This window comes from Nymphalis io, chromosome 30 (assembly GCF_905147045.1).
Source record: "Nymphalis io chromosome 30, ilAglIoxx1.1, whole genome shotgun sequence".
Taxonomy (NCBI): Eukaryota; Metazoa; Arthropoda; class Insecta; order Lepidoptera; family Nymphalidae; genus Nymphalis; species Nymphalis io.
Genome location: NC_065917.1, coordinates 5,988,238 through 6,004,111, shown reverse-complemented (window position 1 = coordinate 6,004,111; position 15,874 = coordinate 5,988,238).

Genomic DNA, 15,874 nt, shown 5'->3' with positions numbered 1-15,874 from the left:
TTGGTGGATTTGAACTCTTTCATGCCGTCTAGAACGTTTTTTTATTCTTGTATTGTTGGCGGAATAATTTCTGAACGTCTCCCAACATTAACATTTGCGAGATTGAGTATATAATAAATGTAAAAGATATGTTTTCAACTTTAAAAAAATATGTTTTTAATTATGAATTATTGAAGATCGCTTTCGATCAATACAACACCATTGACAGTCGCCACTACTGACATCAAAACCGTTGAAGTTATCACACGCGATGGACGTGTAAAATGTCAAAGTGTCTGTTCTTAGTCAAGAGAGACAACTAGCCAAAATAAGAAGCTATTGAAGAAAGAAGTATTGTGGTATGGAGCTAACTATGTAAAGTTATATTTCTGTTAAGCAATTGAATTCTCGAGGTTTATTTTTCTACATTGCAGTATCTTTGTTCCGTACTTATTATTATTGAGCGAAATGGTTCCTCAAGACCAATATCATGAGCTACCGCTGATGTCAAAACCGTTGAATTTCTAACCGCGCAACGGATGTATCTGCTATTAGTCAAGAGTAAAAGAGACAACTAGCCATGCTCACCAAAATAAGAAGCAAGTTTGGTCAATTTCACATTTTCCCCAAAAAAAATAATCAATTTACCCGAAGCATATATGACTTCATATGTGTATATGTGTATAACTGACTGTTTCTAAAATGCTGTTGATGGTAGACTTGACTTATGCGTTTTTCTTCAAACATCTCGTCCGTTGAAAATCGTACGTTATTTAACGTTGTAAATTGGGGCGGAAACTTCGAAAATTAAAAGAATAATAATAATCGTTTTGTTGTTTTTAAGAATTTTTGCTCGTAAAACGATGGACATTTTATATGTGACGGTTTTATGTTATACTATTGCTGCTAAATTGAGAAGAGGCTTTATTGAATTTTACAAATAAGAACAAAATCGGTGAATATCTTAGCAGACTTGAAAGGTATATTAGTCAAACATTTATGGATTTGGACTCTTTCATGTTCGAGTTGACCCAGATTTATCTTTCAACCCCATCGATAGTATAATCGCTGGTATTTTTTTTCCACTACAATCAACTACAAACAATTCGGTTCAAGAATCAACTATTCATTTTAAGTCTCCCCCGACATAACCGGTGGATGAGTTTTTTTCGATGTCCTCCAATTTTTTTTAGAACAAACGAAAAAAATCAACTACATACGAATATCTATAAGAATTAAAAAGAAAAAAATCGATTTTCAAAAGTCGGGTGCCAAGTTCACACACCCTCGTTGGGTGGTTAACATTTATACTTGTGATCGATTGACCGAACATTAATAAAGTTAATAAACGGAATAAAATTTCCTTGGTAATAAGAAATTTATTTCTAAATAGATTGATTAATTGCTGTATATGAAAAAAACCGTCTAATAGAAATATCACTCAATATATTACGACACGGTCGCGGTTCCATACGTATGTCATATTATCTCTTTACCAATATTCGTCCAAATTATATGCAGTAAAAGGGAAAAGGCTTTTGTTTTAAACACTTGAGACGATAAGTTTACGTATTTTGATAAAAAATCATAATTGTTGATTATATGACCAATAAACATGACCTAACGATTCAAATTATTTTTTTAACTTAAAAACTACTTTTTGTGGCTTAAATATAAAAGTTAGCCATATGCTGTCGCTGACTTTTTTTGTCGGCATTACCAAGTTTACAACTTTTCTTTAGAACTCAATCATACGTCTCCCATCGTAAAGGCAGCGTTCGTAAGAAACCTTTTCGTTCGACCATTTTTTCACCGACTTACTTTGCAAATCCCACTACCACGAAAAAGTCTTTTCATTTTTCGGGTTAATATCTAGCCTATGACATTCACAAATGATGTGGCTCCGTATTGGTAAATGAATCTTCAAAATAGGTTAGGTAGATCCAGAGATTACCCCCTACAACCTCACAAACTTTACCTCTTTATAATATTAGTTTAGATATTGTGGATTCTAAACAGTATTTTTAACATTATTTGGAGTCATCCTGTAATTATGTACTATAATATTCAAATTTTTGGATTACTCTTTCATGCCGTCTAGAACGTTCTTTTATTCTTGTATTGCTGTAGGAATAAGTTCTGAACGCTTCCTAACATGTACATTTTTATGGCTTTTTTTTATTATTACATTTTTCTTAAGCAATTGAATTCTCGAGATTAGTTTTTCTACGACGCAGTATCTCTATGTCTCAAACTTATTATTATTGAATTGGTTCCTCAAGACCATTGCCATTAGCTACCACTGATGTCAAAACCGTTGAACTCCTAACCGCGCAATGGATGTATCTGTTATTAGTCAAGAGTAAAAGAGACAATTAACCATGCTCATCAATATAAGAAGCAAGTTTGATCAATTTCACATTTTTCCAAAAAAAAATAAATCAATTTACCCGTAGCATATATGCCGAGGGGAGATTGAGAGGAGGCTTTATTGAAGTTTACACATGAGAACAAAATCGTTGAATATCTTACCAGACTTGAAAGGTATATTAGTCAAACATTTATGAATTTGGACTCTTTCATGGCGTCTAGAACGTTCTTTAACGCCCTTAATTGTTGGCGGAATAATTTCTGAACGACTCCCAATATTTACATTTGCGAGATTGAGTATATAAGAAATGTAAAAGATATAGTTTTCAACTTTAAAAAAATTTCTTTTTAATTATTAATTATTGAAGATCGCTTTCGATCAATACAACACCATTGACAGTCGCCACTACTGACATCTAAACCGTTGAAGTTATCACACGCGATGGACGCGTAGAATGTGGATGTATCTGTTCTAAGTCAAGAGTAAAAGAGACAACTAGCCATGCTTGCCAAAATAAGAAGCAATTGAGGAAAGGAGTATTGTGGCGAGACTTTTCAATAGCCACTTTTCACCAGTTCCACCACTTTTCATCACTTTTCACCAGGATTGCTAGATTTTTCTCATAGTGATCGTAAACAGTTTAACTTGTGATGTTTCTTACATTAAATATACCGGCAATTTATTATGTCCATTATAAACTATAATGAAACTTGTTCACTCATGGTGAAGTGGATGGTTGGTGTATTATTTTATGGGTATTAAAACCATTTGTGCAAGTTATGTTTCTCATTATAGAGTTAGGGAATAGAGAGTGCACCTGTGTCTCAAAAACTATAATATCTCCTGCGTAGTTGGCTATTCTCTCTTGAGATTGACCGTCGTGGCAAAAATCGGTCTTGAGGACATTATTATTATTATTATTTCTCATTCTAGCATAAGCATTTTTTTCGTTTCATCTCACGATTCTTATCTCACTCACAAGTCTGTTGAATACCTCGATGACTATTTTGACATATAAATCGTGTAATTTTGGAAACGGTTTTCAAACGTATAAGATAAATTCCGTCACTCGACTCTGACGTACTCATATCTCTGTACGACCGCGCGCTCAAATGTCACGCTTGATTTATTCGCCATCGACCTTGAATACGATGAAACGAACGATGATTACTTAATCATCATCACCAAGTACAATAGAACGAGACGTGTGTAAAGTAACTTGCGTCACTTCACGCGGCTCAATATTGTCTAATCAATTGAAACTGTCCAGTGAATTCGATCTTTCTAGAATTTTGTTTGGTCGACGTGAGCAGATTTTATCGTTCGTTTATGCACAGCCGCTTTATAAGGCCTTCCCGCTCTAGCTTACGGTATTTCGTGTAGTCTTTTTTTTTTTTTATATTCTCCGGGAGGGCAAATGACTCTACTCCACCTGTTGGTAAGTGGTAGTAGAGTCCAAACGCGACGACGGCCAGTACAGACGGGAAAAACGTTCTGCACTAGCCGCCTTCGCCTTGCCGGCCCGCAAGATGCCTCTTCACGCCTCGTTTGAAGGAACCCGGGTTGTAAGAGGAGGGGAACACGTGAGCTGGTAAGGAATTCCATTTTTTGGAAGTGCGACAAAGAAAGGAGTTGCCAAATTTCTTTGTTCGCGATGGAATTGATGTCACAGTTAGGCGGTGACATCGAGAACCAGCTCGCGTGGACTTAAGAAGGAAGGGGGAAGCAGGAATTAGAGAGAATAATTCCTCAAAGCACTCGCCGTGATACAGTCGATAGAATAAGTCGTCGTCGTGAGATAGCGCTCAGTGCTGCTATCTCACGACGCATTTGTAAAGGTTCAAGGGTGTTTGTGACCTTTACGTCGCCAATAATGCGTACGGCACGTCGCTGCAACCGGTCCAAGGCCTCAAGTAGGTACTTAGCGGAGCCATCCCAAAGGTGCGAGCAATATTCCACGCAAGACCGTACCTGTGTTTTGTACAGCAGGCACAGTTGTTGTGGCCTGAAAAAGCGCCGCACCTTGTTCAGAACTCCGAGTTTCCGTGAAGCTGTTTTTATAACAGCCTCGATGTAATCCCTTGGACTAAGGTCGCAGCGAACGTCAATCCCCAGCATGGCGATTTTGCTTTGCATCACCAGCGGAGTACCACAGAGGGAGGGAAGAGGGGAAAATGTTGACTTTTTACCTGTGTTTTCTTGGCATTAAACTCAACAAGATTATCAGAGCCCCATTTGGCGATGAGCTCTAACGTCCTATCGAGTTCAATGACAAGATTCTTCCGCCTCTCCTCAAATTCCGCTCGCCCAGCCACTGCGCGTCCGTGGTATCCACCATGCACTGTACTATCGTCTGCATAGCAATGTATGTTCCCAAGAGAGAGCATATCATTGATATGCAAAAGAAAGAGTGTGGGAGATAGCACAGATCCCTGGGGGACCCCAGCATTCACTACATAGAATTGTGAAGCGCAACCATCAACTAAAACACGAAGGCTACGCTTGTGTAGGAAGCTGGCAATCCAGGTGCATAGCTGAGCAGGCAGACCATATGCCGGCAGCTTGGAGAGAAGACTTCTGTGCCAGACCCTGTCGAAAGCCTTGGAGATATCGAGGCTGACAACCAACGATTCTCCATGCTTGTCGATAGCTTCACCCCAGAGGTGCGTTACGTACGCTAGAAGATCACCTGTGGACCGTTTTGGTCGAAACCCGTATTGACGATCATTAATTAAAGAGTGATCTTCTAGGTAATGGATCAGTTGGTTGTTTAAAATCCGTTCCATCACCTTACAAAGTACTGAGGTGATAGCTATTGGCCGATAATTTGCCGGGTCAGACCGATCCCCTTTTTTGGGAACCGTTTGCACATTAGCTCTTCTCCAAGCCTCTGGCACACTTCCCGAAGAGAGAGAAAGTTGGAACAGGCGCGTTAACACAGGAGACAGCTCCGCTGCGCACTTCTTCAGCACTATGGCTGGTATTCCATCGGGACCGCTAGCTTTCCGTACATCAAGTGATTGCAGCTCCGCACGCACATCACGTTGCCTGATTTTAATGTCAGGCATCGTATGGCCACATGCAGGTATTGTAGGTGGCAGTGCACTACAATCATCGATGACGGAATTGTCGGCAAAGAGTTTAGCCAGGAGATCAGCTTGCTCTTGCGGACTGTGAGCTAGCGATCCGTCCGGATTTCTGAGCGGTGGCAGCGAAGGTTGGCAGAAATTGTTTTGCACAGACTTGGTCAGACGCCAGAAGCTACGGGAGCCCCTAGGATGCGAAACAAGGTCATGACCAATCTGTACAATGCGCTGTGCATCCGCTCTCGTGTATGCCTTTCTACAGGACTTGGAATTTTTATTATAGTTTGCTTTCAGTGAGTCAATGTTAGATGCCCCGCTAATGCAGCCGTTGATCCACTTGCGATATGCCGCCTGCTTAGCTGATACAGCATCGGCACATTCACGAGTGAACCAACGGTTACGCGTACTCCTACTGACGAGATCTGAGCTAGGAATGTAGTATTCCATTCCCAGCATGATCTCGCCAGCAACAGCAGCGGCACCAGCTGTCGGGTCATTCCCACTGAAGCAACGTTCCTTCCAAGGGACCGACGCATAGTAATCGCGCATACCGTCCCAATCCGCCGACTTATAGTGCCAAACGCGACGTTTGCATACCGCTAGTGGCGGCAGCTTGGCCTGTGGCTCTCTGGTAGAAATAAGGCTGTGATCCGAAGAGCCAAGAGGAGCCTGAACCACAACCTGATATTCCACCGGGTGAGAAGTCAGCAGAAGGTCCAGTAGAGAAGGTGCTTGCCCATCAATGTCTGGGATTCTGGTGGGCTGATCAACCAGTTGGGTCAAGTCATGTGTGAGAGCAAAAGCATGAGCAGTCCTTCCAGCATGGTCAGTTTTGAGGGATTTCAACCAGGATTCGTGGTGAGCATTAAAATCCCCCAAAAACACCAATTCCGCGTTAGGAAATTGCTCTTGCGCAGCATCTGCCACCCGACTAAGATGGTCAAATAATCGGCTTGTCTCCAAGTCACCATTGTGGGATCTGTAGAGGCACACGTAGACTCGGCTCTGACGAACCAGGTCTACACGTACCACCAACATGGAGAAGGAGGGGTCCTCCAAGCAGCGCAGTCGGTGACAGCAAACATCCGTCCTGACGAACAAGCATACTCCGGCTTTCGCTTTGAAGGATTCTTCAAGCGTGTAGCCGGGATAATTAAGGTAGCTGGTATCGGCAGGACGGAGAATTTGCGTCTCCGTGAGAAACAACATTGCTGGCCGTGCTGTCTCGAGATGGTGGTGGACAGCGTTGAGGTTAGTGTGGAGTCCTCGGATGTTAGAGAACTCGACCTCAAACAGCGAGGGTATGGTGGGGGTGTGCACCGCTGTACTGTTTAATTTTGGAAACGGTTTCGGTGCGCTGTTCCAATGCATGGAAATGGTCTTGTTTCTAAGTAAAGGCTATATTTGTGGAGTTCTAATAAAACGACTGATTTCAAAAACAAACAAAACAAAAAAAAATTATAAATTAATTAAAATATACTTTTAAGACAGAAATTAAATAGCAATTAAAAAGAATTAATTAATCACAAAATAACGAATTTAACAACATTTTCTCAATACAGTAAAGAAATGGAGCTAACTATGTAACCTTATATTTCTGTTAAGCAATTAAATTCTAAGGTTTATTTTTCTACAATGCGGTATCTCTATGTCTCATACTTATTATTATTGAGCGAAATGGTTCCTCAAGACCATTGTCATGAGCTACCGCTGGTGTCAAAACCGTTGAATTCCTAACCACGCAATGGATGTATCTGTTTTTAGTCAAGAGTAAAAGAGACAACTAGCCATGCTCACCAAAATAAGAAGCAAGTTTGGTCAATTTCACATTTTTCCCAAAAAAAAAACAATTTACCCGTAGCATAAATTACTTCATACGTGTATTTGTGTATAACATACTCTTTGTTTCTAAAATGCTGTTGATGGAAGACTTGACGTATGCGTTTTTCTTCAAACATCTCGTCTGTTAAAAATCGTACGTTATTTAACGTTGTAAATTGGGGCGGAGACTTCGAAAATTAAAAGAATAATTATAATCGTTTTGTGGTTTTTAAGAATTTTTGCTCGTGAAACGATGGACATTTTATATGTGACGGTTTTATGTTATACTATTGCTGCTAAATTGAGAAGAGGCTTTATTGAATTTTACAAATGAGAACAAAATCGGTGAATATCTTAGCAGTCTTGAAAGGAATATTAGTCAAACATTTATGGATTTGGACTCTTTCATGTTCGAGTTGACCCAGATTTATCATTCAACCCCATCGATAGTATAATCGCTGGTATTTTTTTTCCACTTCAATCAACTACAAACTATTCGGTTCAAGAATCGACTATTCATTTTAAGTATCCCCCGACAAAACCGGGGGATGAGTTTTTTCGATGTCCTCCAATTTTTTTTAGAACAAACGAAAAATATCAACTACATACGAATATCTATAAGAATTAAAAAGAAAAAAATCGATTTTCAAAAGTCGGGTGCCAAGTTCACACACGTTGTCACGTTGGGTGGTTAACATTTGTACTTGTGATCGATTGACCGAACATTAATAAAGTTATCTCGCGAGTTTGATATTTTAAATTATCTCTTGAACAAGGCAACCAAAAACAAACTATATAAAACAAATTTTAGCTGAAAAAAAAATTCCTTGGTAATAAGGAATTTATTTCTAAATAGATTGATTGAATAACTTGACCTAACGATTTAAATTATTTTTTTAATTTAACAACTACTTTTTGTGACTTAAATATAAAAGTTAGCCATATGCTGTCCCTGTCTTTTATCAAGATGGCATTATCAAGTTTACAACTTTTCTCTTGAACTCAATCATACGTCTCCCATCGTTAGGGCAGCGTACGTAATAAACTTTTTCGTTCGACCGTTTTTTCACCGACTTATTTTGCAAACACCTCTACCACGAAAAAAGTCTTTTCATTTTCTGGGTTAATATCTAGCCTATGACATTCACAAATGATGTGGCTCCGTATTGGTAAATGAATCTTCAAAATCGGTTAGGTAGAGCCAGAGATTACCCCCTACAACCTCATAAACTTTACCTCTTTATAATATTAGTTTAGATATTGTGGATTCTAAACAGTATTTTTAACATTATTTGGAGTCATCGTGTAATTATGTACTATAATATTCAAACATTTGGAATTGGACTCTTTCATGCCGTCTAGAACGTTCTTTTATTCTTGTATTGTTGTAGGAATAAGTTCTGAACGCGTCCTAACATGTACATTTTTATGGCTTTTACTTTTATTATTAGGGTATATATGGAGCTAACCTTACATTTTTCTTAAGCAATTGATTTCCCGAGGTTAGTTTTTCTACGACGCAGTATCTCTATGTCTCAAACTTATTATTATTGAATTGGTTCCTTAAGACCATTGCCATTAGCTACCACTGATGTCAAAACCGTTGAACTCCTGACCGCGCAATGGATGTATCTGTTATTAGTCAAGAGTAAAAGAGACAACTAGCCATGCTCGCTAAAATAAGAAGCAATTTGGTCAATTTCACATTTTTCCCAAAAAAAAAAAAAAAATCAATTTACCCGATGCATAAATTACTTAACACGTGTATGTGTGTATAACTATAATGTGAGTCACATTATAGTTATACACATTTACCCGGAGCATATATGACTTCATATGTGTATATGTGTATAACTGACTGTTGCTAAAATGCTTTTGATGGTAGACTTGACGTATGTGTTTTTCTTCAAACATCTCGTCCGTTGAAAATCGTACGTTATTTAACGTTGTAAATTGGTGCGGAAACTTCGAAAATTAAAAGAATAATAATAATCGTTTTGTTGTTTTTAAGAATTTTTGCTCGTGAAACGATGGACATTTTATATGTGACGGTTTTATGTTATACTATTGCTGCTAAATTGAGAAGAGGCTTTATTTAATTTTACAAATGAGAACAAAATCGGTGAATATCTTAGCAGACTTGAAAGGTATATTAGTCAAACATTTATGAATTTGGACTCTTTCACGGCGTCTAGAACGTTCTTTAACGCCCTTAATTGTTGGCGGAATAATTTCTGAACGACTCCCAACATTTACATTTGCGAGATTGAGTATATAAGAAATGTAAAAGATATAGTTTTCAACTTAAAAAAATTATGTTTTTAATTATTAATTGTTTATTGAAGATCGCTTTCGATCAATACAACACCATTGTCAGTCGCCACTACTGACACCAAAACCGTTGAAGTTATCACACCCGATGGACGTGTAGAATGTGGATGTATCTGTTCTTAGTCGATAGTAAAAGAGACAACTAGCCATGCTTGCCAAGATAAGAAGCAATTGAGGAAAGGAGTATTGTGGTGAGACTTTTTAATAGCCACCAGTTGACCAGTTTTCACCAGTTCCACCACTTTTTACCAGGATTGCTAGATTTTGCAAATACGATACCAATTTTTTGGCGTTAAGGATTTCTCTCATTGTGGTTGTAAAAAGTTTTTCTTGTAATATATCTTACGTTGAATATACCGGTAAATTTATATGTCCATTATAAACTATAATTACACTTGTTCGCTCAATGGTGAAATGGATGGTTGGTGTATTATTTTATGGTTATAAAAACCATTTGCACATATCTTACATCTCGCTCTAGCATAAAGCATTTTTCTCGTTTCGTCTCGCGATTAGTTCTCATCTCGCCCACAAGCCCGTTGAATATCTCGGTTACAAATAAAAATCGTTTAATTTTGGAAACGGTTTCGGTGCGCTGTTCCAATGCATAGACATGGTCCTGTTTCTAAGTAAAGGCTATATTTGTGGAGTTCTAATAAAACGATTGATTTCAAAAACAAATTTATAAATAATATAAAATATACTTTTAAGACATAAGTGAAATATATATCAAAAAGAAGTAATTAATCATAAAATAATAAATTTAACAACATTTTATCAATATATGTTATATCGATACAATATCGATATCTTACTGTGACAGATAACAATTTCCCGCCTAAAATAGTAATAATAAACAAAAGAAGTCCGTGACAGTTGCGAAGTGTATGCTGCCAGTGCTATTGTCCACAAATATTTGCTAACAATAGATATATAGGAAAATATTTTATGCACATGAATATAACATGACAAAAATTCGAAATCTATATTCGAATACCTAATATATAAATTAGAAAAATATATAAAATGAATTACAACACTAAAACCACTTCTTCGACAAAGCCGTTAATTTTAACTATTTTAAAAGAAATGTATATGACTTTCGATCGTTCTCATTAGGAGTCAAATCTTTGCATACTACGAATGTCTGTGAAACAGGTATTTATTCACTTCGTAGTAACAAGATTGAATATCTAAGGAACGTAAAAGATATAATTTTTTCATCCTTTTATATATAAAGGTGATGTGTTATTTACTAACTATTGCTGCTAAATTGAGAGGAGGCTTTATTGAAGTTTACAACTGAGAACAAGATCGTTGAATTATAGTCAAACATTTATGGATTTTGATTTGATTTGGATTTGGACTCTTTCGTGGCGTCTAGAACTTTCTTTATTCTTGTATTGTTGTAGGAATAATTTCTGAACGTCTCGTAACATGTACATTTATGGTTTTACTTTCTTGGGAGTATTCATTAGGGTTTATATGGAGCTAACTATGTAACCTTATATTTCTCTTAAGCGATTGAATTCTCGAGGTTAGTTTTTCTATGACGCAGTATCTCTATCTCATAATTATTGAGCAAAATGGTTTCTCAAGACCATTGTCATTCGCTACTACTGATATCAAAACCGTTAAATTCCTGACCGCGCAATGGATATATTTGTTCTTAATCAAGAGTAAAAGAGACAACTAGCCATGCTCACCAAAATAAGAAGCAAGTTTGACGTATTTCGCTGTTTCCAAAATTTTTAGTTCTTCAGCAATCGGTATATGTCGAAATCACTTTTTCACGAATTCACGGCTGACGAAAATCTAACGTTATTTACATCTGCAAGATTTACTAACTAAGAAATAATGAAGTCATTCATTTTAAGCTATTTTAAAAGAAATATTCGTCGTATTCGGTCTGTCTTGTTTTCTCGTTAGGAGCCAAACCTTTGCACACTATGGCTGTCTGTGGAACAGGTATTTATTACGCAGCTATATTCAGTTGTCGGACTATCATCTCTAAATTACCGTTTGACGGGACGCGTTGTACTTTCCCTTTTCCGTTGTAACAATTTTTTTGAGTCTATGTCGCTAATCGTTGCAGGTTTATATCTGGGGACAAGATCGTTGAATATCTTAGCAGACTTGAAAGGTCATATTATTAGTCAAACATTTATGAATTTGGACTCTTTCGTGGCGTCTAGAACGTTCTTTAACGGCCTTAATTGTTGTCATAATAATTTCTGAGCGACTCCCAACATTAACATTTGCGAGATTGAATATATAAGAAATGTAAAAGATATAGTTTTCAACTTTAAAAAAAATGTTATTATGAATTATTGAAGATGGGTTATATCGTCCTCACTCTTGTATTAAGCTTTAAGTTAAACGTTTTTATTTTTATGTTTTGATTTTCCTATTAAGTATGTATTGACATTATAACTATAAATGGCTATTAGTTATGTTTTTTAAATAAAAGTTTTTTATTGTGTTTTATTTTTTTATTACTCGAGCTCGAGCTGATCAAAGTAATGTTGTATATAAGAAGTTAATATGTACTACATAAGAATACTATATTTTTGATTTGAAGAATACTATATTGTTGATTAGATCGTTTTTTTTCAACTTAAATTTATAATCTTTGGATGTGACAAAAAATATTTGCAGCCTTTACATATAAATAGTTTTGGGCATTCACGTGTAGTAAGTATGAGATCCCTCGTGTACTATTTATTTTCGCCGGTGACGATTAACGGTGAAGCTTGTGTAAACAGAGGACGGCATTTTTATTATTTATTATCAGCTATCATTATTCTTGGTGGAGCCTCACCCCTAGAGAACATCTCGGGGGAGTTGTGTTTCCGTTGAACTCCTAACCGCGCAATGTATGTATCTGTTATTAGTCAAGAGTAAAAGAGACAATTAACCATGCTCATCAATATAAGAAGCAAGTTTGATCAATTTCAAATATTTCCAAAAAAAAAAATCAATTTACCCGTAGCATATATGTCGAGATGAGATTGAGAGGAGGCTTTATTGAAGTTTACACATGAGAACAAAATCGTTGAATATCTTAGCAGACTTGAAAGGTATATTAGTCAAACATTTATGAATTTGGACTCTTTCATGGCGTCATCTTCTTCTTTAACGCCCTTAATTGTTGGCGGAATAATTTCTGAACGACTCCCAACATTTACATTTGCGAGATTGAGTATATAAGAAATGCAAAAGATATAGTTTTCAACTTTAAAAAAAATTCTTTTTAATTATTAATTATTGAAGATCGCTTTCGATCAATACAACACCATTGGCAGTCGCCACTACTGACATCTAAACCGTTGAAGTTATAACACCCGATGGACGTGTAGAATGTGGATGTATCTGTTCTTAGTCAAGAGTAAAAGAGACAAAAACTGGTGGTAGGGCTTTGTGCAAGCTCGTCTGGGTATGTACCACCCACTCATCAGATATTCTACCGCAAAACAGCAATACTTGATATTGTTGTGTTCCGGTTTGAAGGGTGAGTGAGCCAGTGTAATTACAGGCACAAGGGACATAAAATCTTAGTTCCCAAGGTTGGTGGCGCATTACAACTACACGCACAACAACTAGCCATGCTTGCCAAAATAAGAAGCAATCGAGGAAAGGAGTATTGTTGTGAGACTTTTCAATAGCCACCAGTTGACCACTTTTCACCAGTTCCACCACTTTTCATGACTTTTTACCAGGATTGCTAGATTTCGCAAATACGATACCAATTTTTTGGCGTTAAGGATTTCTCTCATTGTGGTTGTAAACAGTTTTTCTTGTAATATATCCTACGTTGAATATACCGGTAAATTTGTATGTCCATTATAAACTATAATTACACTTGTTCGCTCAATGGTGAAACGGATGGTTGGTGTATTATTTTATGGTTATAAAAACCATTTGCACATATCTTACATCTCGCTCTAGCGTAAAGCATTTTTTCTCGTTTCGTCTCGCGATTAATTCTCATCTCGCCCACAAGCCCGTTGAATATCTCGATAGACTATTGTTACAAATAAAAATCGTTTAATTTTGGAAACAGTTTTCGGTGCACTTTTCCAATGCATAGACATGGCCCTGTTTCTAAGTAATAGCTATATTTGTGGAGTTCTAATAAAACGACTGATTTCAAAAACAAACAAATCAAACAAATTTATAAATTATATGAAATATACTTTTAAGACAGAAATGAAATAGCTATGAAAAAGAAGTAATTAATCGCGAAATAACGAATTTAACAACATTTTATCAATACACGAAAGAAACAAATCAAATTGGCTAATTACGCGATATGACTTTCGGTCGATCATATTTTCTCATTAGGAGACCCATTATTATCTCATCCACAATTATCCAAGGAGAACTAAAATATGGACAGTTCATGTTGGACCTTTCATCGAAATAAGTTTTCCATAATTCCAAACAACGATTCTTAGAAAAAAAAATAAACACTCGCTATAGAATGGTTTTGTTTTTACTATTAAGCCAGCTGTACGTGCATGTTTTTTGCAAGCTCATCTATCAAATCGGTCTCCCTTATGCCACTCTGAGATGGGATCCATTGTAGAAATAGACATTTAGGTGGGCGTTTAGTTCCAAAATTAACTTTATTATTTCATAAGCTACGGGGGTACCTCGAATTTTCGAGGTATAGGTAAGATAGCATGAAATCGGATAAATTATTTAATAAAGTAGCAATTGAATTGAGCTTATATTTTTTATTTTTTTATATAAAATTTATGGCCCAAATATTCCCTACGAAGAAATAGAGGTTGTAATGAAAGCTCACTTTCCATTACATGGATACAAGTACTTTTGATAAAACCACCTATAATACGTATAGTCTGATTTTGAGTCCAGTCAATTTTTTTAAGATTTGTCTGAGAACTGTCTCCATAAAGAAAGCTCGTGTAATCTGAGCGACTACGGACCATTGAAATATATATCCTACGTAGGTGCTTGGGATGAATTCTCCAACCTGAACCAACCAAAACTTTGTATATAGTTAAAAACCTAATGCATTTATCTTTAATCTCGCTAACATGTTTAGCCCAACTAAGAGACCGATCTAGCCATATCACTAAATATTTAACGTGTTCCACTGCGTCCAAAATTATATTATTTACTTCAAGTTCAACTACACTTCTAAATGGACGTTTTTTAAATATACAAACCTTATATTTGGTTGAGGACAGATTCAAACCAGAACTAGACTGAGAACAAGATCGTTGAATATCTTAGCAGACTTGAAAGGTATATTAGTCAAACATTTATGGATTAGCACTCTTTCATATCGTCTAGAACGTTCTTTAACGCCCTTGATTGGGACCAGTGTCAAGCCAGCAGGTCTCTTGCCATCGGAGAGACTGAGACCTGGTGGTTCCAATAAGCATGGGACATTCGCCGAAACCTAAGCCCTCCGGACAATGTCGTTTAGGCTGTGGTGTCGGGGAAATCTCTTCGAGCATAGCCCGCAACTCAATGCGTGATGACCGTTGGCACCCACCGTGGACCCGGAGATGCATCGGTGATGGTGTGGTTGACAAACATCGCAGTCCAGGCGGAGAGCCACAACCACATGCAAAGATTCATTATCAAGAAGAGTCCCAAAGTAGAGGGAAGGCAAATCCTGCAACCAAGCTCCAGACTCTGCCCTTGACACCGCTCTGAGTCTGGCCAGATCCACTCCCCCAGCCGCACTGACAAATCTGTCGAGCTCAACAAAACACATTCTCAACAGAACCTAGGCTACATGCGCAGAGATCCTAGTGAGACGGTTCTGAGCAAGTAAAAGGAGACATCCCCCGACTTAAATTGACCTTGGGATAAATAGGTGTACCCAGAAGATTAAATAATAATAATAATTTATTTATTCAAGTAACAAGACTCAAATACATACAAAATTGCAAAAAAATCAAGTAAAATAAACACTACCATCTACTACTTTTACAATTTACAGGTCCAGCTGAAACTTTACAACAGCGGTTTATAAATATACAGTCAAGTCTGTTAACAACCGTTCTTAGAATTTTGTGTGAGCTGGCCCGCACCCTGTGAACCAAGGATGCACACTTTTCACATTAATGCGTAAAAACAGTCTATATTCTCTTCAGCAAACATCCCTGAAGCACTACAGAAGCGAGGCAACTCCATCAGTAATCTAAAGGTGTTACTGTACTGGACACGAAAAGCTTTGTATGATTTTAGTTTATAATTAGCCCACAAACAACATGTATAAAAAAGGTACAGTAAGCGCGGAGTAATG